This window comes from Oncorhynchus gorbuscha, unplaced genomic scaffold (genome assembly GCF_021184085.1).
Source record: "Oncorhynchus gorbuscha isolate QuinsamMale2020 ecotype Even-year unplaced genomic scaffold, OgorEven_v1.0 Un_scaffold_8712, whole genome shotgun sequence".
NCBI lineage: Eukaryota > Metazoa > Chordata > Actinopteri > Salmoniformes > Salmonidae > Oncorhynchus > Oncorhynchus gorbuscha.
This window is the reverse complement of record NW_025751827.1, coordinates 1-10206: the sequence shown is the minus strand read 5'-3', so window position 1 is coordinate 10206 and position 10206 is coordinate 1. Positions and strand designations below refer to the sequence as shown.

Sequence of the window (10206 nt, the reverse complement as noted above, 5' to 3'; positions counted from 1 at the left end):
CTGTCTGTCTGTCCCTCTGTCTGTGTGTCTTTCCCTCTGTCTGTCCCTCTGGCTGTGTGTCTGTCCCTCTGGCTGTGTGTCTGTCCCTCTGGCTGTGTGTCTGTCCCTCTGTCTGTCCCTCTGTCTGTCTGTCCCTCTGTCTGTCTGTCCCTCTGTCTGTCTGTCTCTCTGTCTGTCCGTCTGTCCCTCTGAGTGTGTGTCTGTCCCTCTGAGTGTGTGTCTGTCCCTCTGTCTGTGCGTCTGTCCCTCTGTCTGTGCGTCTGTCCCTCTGTCTGTCCCTCTGTCTGTGTGTCTGTCCCTCTGACTGTGTGTCTGTCTCTCTGACTGTGTGTCTGTCCCTCTGTCTGTGTGTCTGTCCCTCTGTCTGTGTGTCTGTCCCTCTGTCTGTGTGTCTGTCCCTCTGTCTGTGTGTCTGTCCCTCTGTCTGTCTGTCTGTCCGTCTGTCCCTCTGTCTGTCTGTCTGTCTGTCCGCCTGTCCCTCTGTCTGTCTGTCCGTCTGTCCCTCTGTCTGTGTGTCTGTCCCTCTGTCTGTCTGTGTGTCTGTCCCTCTGACTGTGTGTCTGTCCCTCTGACTGTGTGTCTGTCCCTCTGACTGTGTGTCTGTCCCTCTGACTGTGTGTCTGTCCCTCTGTCTGTGTGTCTGTCCCTCTGTCTGTGTGTCTGTCCCTCTGTCTGTGTCTGTCCCTCTGTCTGTGTGTCTGTCCCTCTGTCTGTGTGTCTGTCCCTCTGTCTGTGTGTCTGTCCCTCTGACTGTGTGTCTGTCCCTCTGACTGTGTGTCTGTCCCTCTGTCTGTCCGACTGTCCCTCTGACTGTGTGTCTGTCCCTCTGACTGTGTGTCTGTCCCTCTGACTGTGTGTCTGTCCCTCTGTCTGTCCGACTGTCCCTCTGACTGTGTGTCTGTCTCTCTGACTGTCTGTCTGTCTGTCTCTCTGACTGTCTGTCTGTCTGTCTGTCCCTCTGACTGTGTGTCTGTCCGTCTGTCCTTCTGACTGTGTGTCTGTCTCTCTGTCTGTCCGTCTGTCCCTCTGTCTGTCCGTCTGTCCCTCTGACTGTGTGTCTGTCCGTCTGACTGTGTGTCTGTCCCTCTGTCTGTCCGTCTGACTGTGTGTCTGTCCCTCTGAGTGTGTGTCTTTCTGTCTGTCCGTCTGTCCCCACCTGGCAACCATTTTGGCCCCGTCGATGCTCTGCGTCTCCCTGACAATGCGGACGGCGTCTTCAGGGTTGTTGAGGTGATCCAGCAACACCCGGATCACGTTGTCCCAGTCCCTGGCACTCTCATAGGCCTGGACAGCCTCCTTAAACCTGTCACACATAATATTATCCCAGTCCCTGGCACTCTCATAGGCCTGGGCAGCCTCCTTAAACCATAATATTGTCCCAGTCCCTGGCACTCTCATAGGCCTGGGCAGCCTCCTTAATCCATAATATTATCCCAGTCCCTGGCACTCTCATAGGCCTGGGCAGCCTCCTTAATCCATAATATTATCCCAGTCCCTGGCACTCTCATAGGCCTGGGCAGCCTCCCTTAAACCATAATATTATCCCAGTCCCTGGCACTCTCATAGGCCTGGGCAGCCTCCTAAACCATAATATTATCCCAGTCCCTGGCACTCTCATAGGCCTGGGCAGCCTCCTTAAACCATAATATTATCCCAGTCCCTGGCACTCTCATAGGCCTGGGCAGCCTCCTTAAACCATAATATTATCCCAGTCCCTGGCACTCTCATAGGCCTGGGCAGCCTCCTTAAACCATAATATTATCCCAGTCCCTGGCACTCTCATAGGCCTGGGCAGCCTCCTTAAACCATAATATTATCCCAGTCCCTGGCACTCTCATAGGCCTGGGCAGCCTCCTTAAACCATAATATTATCCCTCACACTGTCTCCTTAAACCATAATATTATCCCAGTCCCTGGCACTCTCATAGGCCTAGGCAGCCTCCTTAATCCTGTCACACATAATATTATCCCAGTCCCTGGCACTCTCATAGGCCTGGGCAGCCTCCTTAAACCATAATATTATCCCAGTCCCTGGCACTCTCATAGGCCTGGGCAGCCTCCTTAAACCATAATATTATCCCTCACACTGTCTCCTTAAACCATAATATTATCCCAGTCCCTGGCACTCTCATAGGCCTAGGCAGCCTCCTTAATCCTGTCACACATAATATTATCCCAGTCCCTCACACTGTCTCCTTAAAACATAATATTATCCCTCACACTGCCTCCTTAAACCATAATATTATCCCTCACACTGCCTCCTTAAACCATAATATTATCCCAGTCCCTCACACTGCCTCCTTAAACCATAATATTATCCCTCACACTGTCTCCTTAAACCATAATATTATCCCAGTCCCTCACACTGCCTCCTTAAACCATAATATTATCCCAGTCCCTCACACTGTCTCCTTAAAACATAATATTATCCCAGTCCCTCACACCGACTCCTTAAAACATAATATTATCCCAGTCCCTCACACTGTCTCCTTAAACCATAATATTATCCCTCACACCGAATCCTTAAAACATAATATTATCCCAGTCCTCACACTGTCTCCTTAAACCATAATATTATCCTTCCCTCTGTCTCCTTAAACCATAATATTATCTCTCACACTGCCTCCTTAAACCATACTATTATCTCTCACACTGCCTCCTTAAACCATAATATTATCCCTCACACTGCCTCCTTAAACCATAATATTATCCCAGTCCCTCACACTGTCTCCTTAAACCATAATATTATCCTTCACTGTCTCCTTAAGCCATAATATTATCCTTCACACTGCCTCCTTAAACCATAATATTATCCTTCACACTGTCTCCTTAAAGCCATAAATATTATCCTTCACTGTCTCCTTAAACCATAATATTATCCTTCACCTGTCTCCTTAAACCATAATATTATCCAGTCCCTCACTGTCTCCTTAAACCATAATATTATCCTTCACACTGCCTCCTTAAACCATACTATTATCTCTCACACTGCCTCCTTAAACCATAATATTATCCCAGTCCCTCACACTGTCTCCTTAAACCATAATATTATCCCTCACACTGCCTCCTTAAACCATAATATTATCCTTCACACTGCCTCCTTAAACCATAATATTATCCTTCACACTGCCTCCTTAAACCATAATATTATCCTTCACACTGTCTCCTTAAACCATAATATTATCCCTCACACTGCTCCTTAAACCATAATATTATCCTTCACTGTCTCGTAAACCATATTATCCTTCACACTGTCTCCTTAAACCATAATATTATCCTTCCTTTGCATCATGAAGCCATAATATTATCCTTCACTGTCCATTATCCCAGTCCTCAAACTCCTTCAAACCATAATATTATCCTTCACACTGCCTCCTTAAACCATACTATTATCTCTCACACTGTCTCCTTAAACCATAATATTATCCCAGTCCCTCACACTGTCTCCTTAAACCATAATATTATCCCTCACACTGCCTCCTTAAACCATAATATTATCCTTCACACTGTCTCCTTAAACCATAATATTATCCCAGTCCCTCACACTGTCTCCTTAAACCATAATATTATCCCTCACACTGCCTCCTTAAACCATAATATTATCCCAGTCCCTCACACTGTCTCCTTAAACCATAATATTATCCCTCACACTGTCTCCTTAAACCATAATATTATCCCAGTCCCTCACACTGCCTCCTTAAACCATAATATTATCCCTCTCACTGTCTCCTTAAACCATAATATTATCCCAGTCCCTCACACTGTCTCCTTAAACCATAATATTATCCCTCTCACTGTCTCCTTAAACCATAATATTATCCCAGTCCCTCACACTGTCTCCTTAAACCATAATATTATTTACATTTACATTTAAGTCATTTAGCAGACGCTCTTATCCAGAGCGACTTACAAATTGGTGCATTCACCTTATGACATCCAGTGGAACAGCCACTTTACAATAGTGCATCTAAATCTTTTAAGGGGGGTAGAATGATTACTTTATCTATCCTAGGTATTCCTTAAAGAGGTGGGGTTTCAGGTGTCTCCGGAAGGTGGTGATTGACTCCGCTGTCCTGGCGTCGTGAGGAGTTTGTTCCACCATTGGGGGCCAGAGCAGCGAACAGTTTTGACTGGGCTGAGCGGGAACTGTACTTCCTCAGTGGTAGGGAGGCGAGCAGGCCAGAGGTGGATGAACGCAGTGCCCTTATCCCTCACACTGCCTCCTTAAACCATAATATTATCCCAGTCCCTCACACTGCCTCCTTAAACCATAATATTATCCCAGTCCCTCACACTGTCCCCTTAAACCATAATATTATCCCTCACACTGCCTCCTTAAACCATAATATTATCCCAGTCCTCACACTGCCTCCTTAAACCATAATATTATCCCTCACACTGCCTCCTTAAACCATAATATTATCCCTCACACTGACTCCTTAAACCATAATATTATTCCTCACACTGTCTCCTTAAACCATAATATTATCCCAGTCCCTCACCCTGTCTCCTTAAACCATAATATTATCCCAGTCCCTCAAACTGCCTCTTTAAACCATAATATTATCCCAGTCCCTCACACTGTCTCCTTAAACCATAATATTATCCCAGTCCCTCACACTGTCTCCTTAAACCATAATATTATCCCTCACACTGTCTCCTTAAACCATAATATTATCCCTCACACTGGCTCCTTAAACCATAATATTATCCCTCACCCTGTCTCCTTAAACCATAATATTATCCTCACACTGTCTCCTTAAACCATAATATTATCCCAGTCCCTCACACTGCCTCCTTAAACCATAATATTATCCCTCACACTGCCTCCTTAAACCATAATATTATCCCTCACACTGTCTCCTTAAACCATAATATTATCCTCACACTGTATCCTTAAACCATAATAGTATCCCTCACACTGTCTCCTTAAACCATAATATTATCCCTCACACTGTCTCCTTAAACCATAATATTATCCCAGTCCCTCACACTGTCTCCTTAAACCATAATATTATCCTCACACTGACTCCTTAAACCATAATATTATCCCAGTCCCTCACACTGTCTCCTTAAACCATAATATTATCCCAGTCCCTCACACTGCCTCCTTAAACCATAATATTATCCCTCACACTGCCTCCTTAAACCATAATATTATCCCTCACACTGTCTCCTTAAACCATAATATTATCCCAGTCCCTCACACTGCCTCCTTAAACCATAATATTATCCCAGTCCTCACACTGTCTCCTTAAAACATAATATTATCCCAGTCCCTCACACCGACTCCTTAAAACATAATATTATCCCAGTCCCTCACACCGACTCCTTAAAACATAATATTATCCCAGTCCCTCACACCGACTCCTTAAAACATAATATTATCCCAGTCCCTCACACTGTCTCCTTAAACCATAATATTATCTCCCACTGCCTCCTTAAACCATACTATTATCTCTCACACTGCCTCCTTAAACCATAATATTATCCCTCACACTGCCTCCTTAAACCATAATATTATCCCAGTCCCTCACTGTCTCCTTAAACCATAATATTATCCTTCACACTGTCTCCTTAAACCATAATATTATCCTTCACACTGTCTCCTTAAACCATAATATTATCCTTCACACTGTCTCCTTAAACCATAATATTATCCCTCACACTGCCTCCTTAAACCATAATATTATCCTTCACACTGTCTCCTTAAACCATAATATTATCCCAGTCCCTCACACTGTCTCCTTAAACCATAATATTATCCTTCACACTGCTCCTTAAACCATAATATTATCCCAGTCACACTGCCTCCTTAAACCATAATATTATCCTTCACACTGCCTCCTTTAAACCATAATATTATCCTCACACACTGCCTCCTTAAACCATAATATTATCCTTCACACTGTCTCCTTAAACCATAATATTATCCCTCACACTGCCTCCTTAAACCATAATATTATCCTTCACACTGTCTCCTTAAACCATAATATTATCCCAGTCCTCACACTGTCTCCTTAAACCATAATATTATCCTTCACACTGCCTCCATAATATTATCCTCACACTGCCTCCTTAAACCATAATATTATCCTTCACACTGTCCTCCTTAAACCATAATATTATCCTCACACTGCCTCCTTAAACCATAATATTATCCCTCACACTGCCTCCTTAAACCATAATATTATCCTTCACACTGTCTCCTTAAACCATAATATTATCCTCACACTGCCTCCTTAAAACCATAATATTATCCTTCACTGTCTCCTTAAACCATAATATTATCCCAGTCCCTCACACTGTCTCCTTAAACCATAATATTATCCCAGTCCTCACACTGCCTCCTTAAGCCATAATATTATCCTCACACTGCCTCCTTAAACCATAATATTATCCCTCACTGCCTCCTTAAACCATAATATTATCCCTCACACTGTCTCCTTAAACCATAATATTATCCCTCACACTGCCTCCTTAAACCATAATATTATCCCAGTCCTCACACTGTCTCCTTAAACCATAATATTATCCCCTCACACTGCCTCCTAATATTATCCCTCACACTGTCTCCTTAACCATAATATTATCCCAGTCCCCTCACTGTCTCCTTAAACCATAATATTATCTTCACACTGTCTCCTTAAACCATAATATTATCCCTCACACTGCCCCTTAAACCATAATATTATCCTTCACTGTCTCCTTAAACCATAATATTATCCCACACACTGCCTCCTTAAACCATAATATTATCCTTCACACTGTCTCCTTAAACCATAATATTATCCCTCACACTGCCTCCTTAAACCATAATATTATCCTTCACACTGTCTCCTTAAACCATAATATTATCCCAGTCCCTCACACTGTCTCCTTAAACCATAATATTATCCTTCACACTGCCTCCTTAAACCATAATATTATCCTCACACTGTCTCCTTAAACCATAATATTATCCTTCTACTGCCTCCTTAAACCATAATATTATCCCTCACACTGCCTCCTTAAACCATAATATTATCCCTCACACTGCTTATCCCTTAAACCATAATATTATCCTTCACACTGTCCTTAAACCATAATATTATCCTCACACTGCCTCCTTAAACCATAATATTATCCTTCCACTGTCTCCTTAAACCATAATATTATCCCTCACACTGTCTCCTTAAACCATAATATTATCCCAGTCCCTCACACTGTCTCCTTAAAACTATAATATTATCCTCACCTGCCTCCTTAAACCATAATATTATCCTCACACTGCCTCCTTAAACCATAATATTATCCCTCACACTGTCTCCCATAATATTATCCCACACTGCCTCCTTAAACCATAATATTATCCCAGTCCCTCACACTGCCTCCTTAAACCATAATATTATCCCTCACACCCTCCTTAAACCATAATATTATCCCAGTCCATCACACTGTCTCCTTAAACCATAATATTATCCCAGTCCCTCACACTGTCTCCTTAAACCATAATATTATCCCAGTCCCTCACACTGCCTCCTTAAACCATAATATTATCCCTCACACTGTCTCCTTAAACCATAATATTATCCCAGTCCCTCACACTGTCTCCTTAAACCATGTGTATCCTTCCTGCCTCCTTAAAACCATAATATTATCCCAGTCCCTCAAACTGCCTCCTTAAAACCATAATATTATCCCTCTCACTGTCTCCTTAAACCATAATATTATCCCCCAGTCCCTCACACTGTCTCCTTAAACCATAATATTATCCCTCACTGTCTCCTTAAACCATAATATTATCCCAGTCCCTCACACTGTCTCCTTAAACCATAATATTATTTACATTTACATTTAAGTCATTTAGCAGACGCTCTTATCCAGAGCGACTTACAAATTGGTGCATTCACCTTATGACATCCAGTGGAACAGCCACTTTACAATAGTGCATCTAAATCTTTTAAGGGGGGTAGAATGATTACTTTATCCTATCCCTAGGTATTCCTTAAAGAGGTGGGGTTTCAGGTGTCTCCGGAAGGTGGTGATTGACTCCGCTGTCCTGGCGTCGTGAGGGAGTTTGTTCCACCATTGGGGGACCAGAGCAGCGAACAGTTTTGACTGGGCTGAGCGGAACTGTACTTCCTCAGTGGTAGGGAGGCGAGCAGGCCAGAGGTGGATGAACGCAGTGCCCTTATCCTCACACTGCCTCCTTAAACCATAATATTATCCCAGTCCCTCACACTGCCTCCTTAAACCATAATTATTATCCCTCACACTGCCTCCCTTAAACCATAATATATTATCCCCTCACACTGGCTCCTTAAACCATAATATCCCTCACCCTGTCTCCTTAAACCATAATATTATCCTCACACTGTCTCCTTAAACCATAATATTATCCCCTCCTCACACTGCCTCCTTAAACCATAATATTATCCCTCAACTGTCTCTTAAAACGATAATATTATCCTCCTCACTGTTTCTCAAACCATAATATTATCCCCACACCCTGTCTCCTTAAACCATAATATTATCCTCACACTGGTCTTAAACTATAATATTATCCCTCACACTGCCCTCCTTAAACCATAATATTATCCTCACACTGCCTCCTTAAACCATAATATTATCCTCACCCTGTCTCCTTAAACCATAATATTATCCTCACACTGTCTCCTTAAACCATAATATTATCCTCACTGCCTCCTTAAACCATAATATTATCCTCACACTGTCTCCTTAAACCATAATTTTATCCCACCCACTGTCTCCTTAAACCATAATATTATCCCTCACACTGTATCCTTAAACTATAATAGTATCCTCACACTGTCTCCTTAAACCATAATATTATCCCTTCACACACCTCCTTAAACCATAATATTATCCCAGTCCTCACACTGTCTCCCTTAAACCATAATATTATCCTCACACTGACTCCTTAAAACCATACATATCCCAGTCCTCACACTGTCTCCTTAAACCATAATATTATCCCAGTCCTCACACTGCCTCCTTAAAACCATAATATTATCCCTCACACTGCCTCCTTAAATTACATAATATTATCCTTCACACTGTCTCCTTAAACCATAATATTATCCTCACACTGTCTCCTTAAACTATAATATTATCTCACACTGCCTTCTTAAACTATGGCTATTATCCCAGTCCTCACACTGCCTCCTTAAACCATAATATTATCCTTCACACTGTCTCCTTAAACCATAATATTATCCCTCACACTGTCTCCTTAAACCATAATATTATCCTTCACACTGTCTCCTTAAACCATAATATTATCCTTCACACTGTCTCCTTAAACCATAATATTATCCCAGTCCCTCACACTGTCTCCTTAAACCATAATATTATCCCTCACACTGTCTCCTTAAACCATAATATTATCCCTCACACTGTCTCCTTAAACCATAACATTATCCCAGTCCCTCACACTGTCTCCTTAAACCATAATATTATCCCAGTCCTTCACACTGTCTCCTTAAACCATAATATTATCCCTCACACTGCCTCCTTAAACCATAATATTATCCTTCACATTGTCTCCTTAAACCATAATATTATCCTTCACACTGTCTCCTTAAACCATAATATTATCCTTCACACTGTCTCCTTAAACCATAATATTATCCTTCACACTGCCTCCTTAAACCATAATATTATCCCTCACACTGCCTCCTTAAACCATAATATTATCCTTCACACTGTCTCCTTAAACCATGGAGGTTGTACCTACTTGCCATCCACCTCCTTGGCCTTGGCGTACTGCAGGTGGATCTTAGGAGAGGAGACCTGGGGAAGTAACTCTCCTACTTTAGACCTGAGAGAGAGAGACAGAGAGAGAGAGACAGAGAGACAGACAGAGAGACAGAGAGAGAGAGACAGAGAGACACAGAGAGAGAGACACAGAGAGACAGAGATACACAGAGAGAGAGACACAGAGAGACAGAGAGAGACAGAGAGAGACAGAGAGAGACAGAGACGTTGGCTGAAAATATTAGAGCATGTGTGTGTGTGTGTGTGTGTGTGCGTGTGTGTGTGTGTATATGTGTGTGTGTGTTTTGTGTGTGTGTGTGTGTGTTTGTGTGTGTGTATCTGTGTGTGTCTCACCAGTTCTTGCAGCGTATGTAGACTGAGGCAGCCTTGTCATAGTACTGCCCCTTCTCATACAGCTGGGCTGCTTCAGAGAACTGCTGTAGAAAC

The 10206-nt window shown here is 42.6% G+C and overlaps 1 long non-coding RNA gene across 1 annotated transcript; it reads right to left on the bottom strand.

Annotated features, from left to right (window-relative positions):
- Nucleotides 1-1160: 1160 nt before the first annotated feature.
- LOC124029996 lies at nucleotides 1161-10198 on the bottom strand. Its single transcript, XR_006837883.1, has 3 exons — nucleotides 10114-10198; nucleotides 9740-9823; nucleotides 1161-1303 (listed from the first exon to the last, which is right to left on the bottom strand). It is a non-coding gene; the product is annotated as an uncharacterized LOC124029996 (long non-coding RNA).
- Nucleotides 10199-10206: the final 8 nt, after the last annotated feature.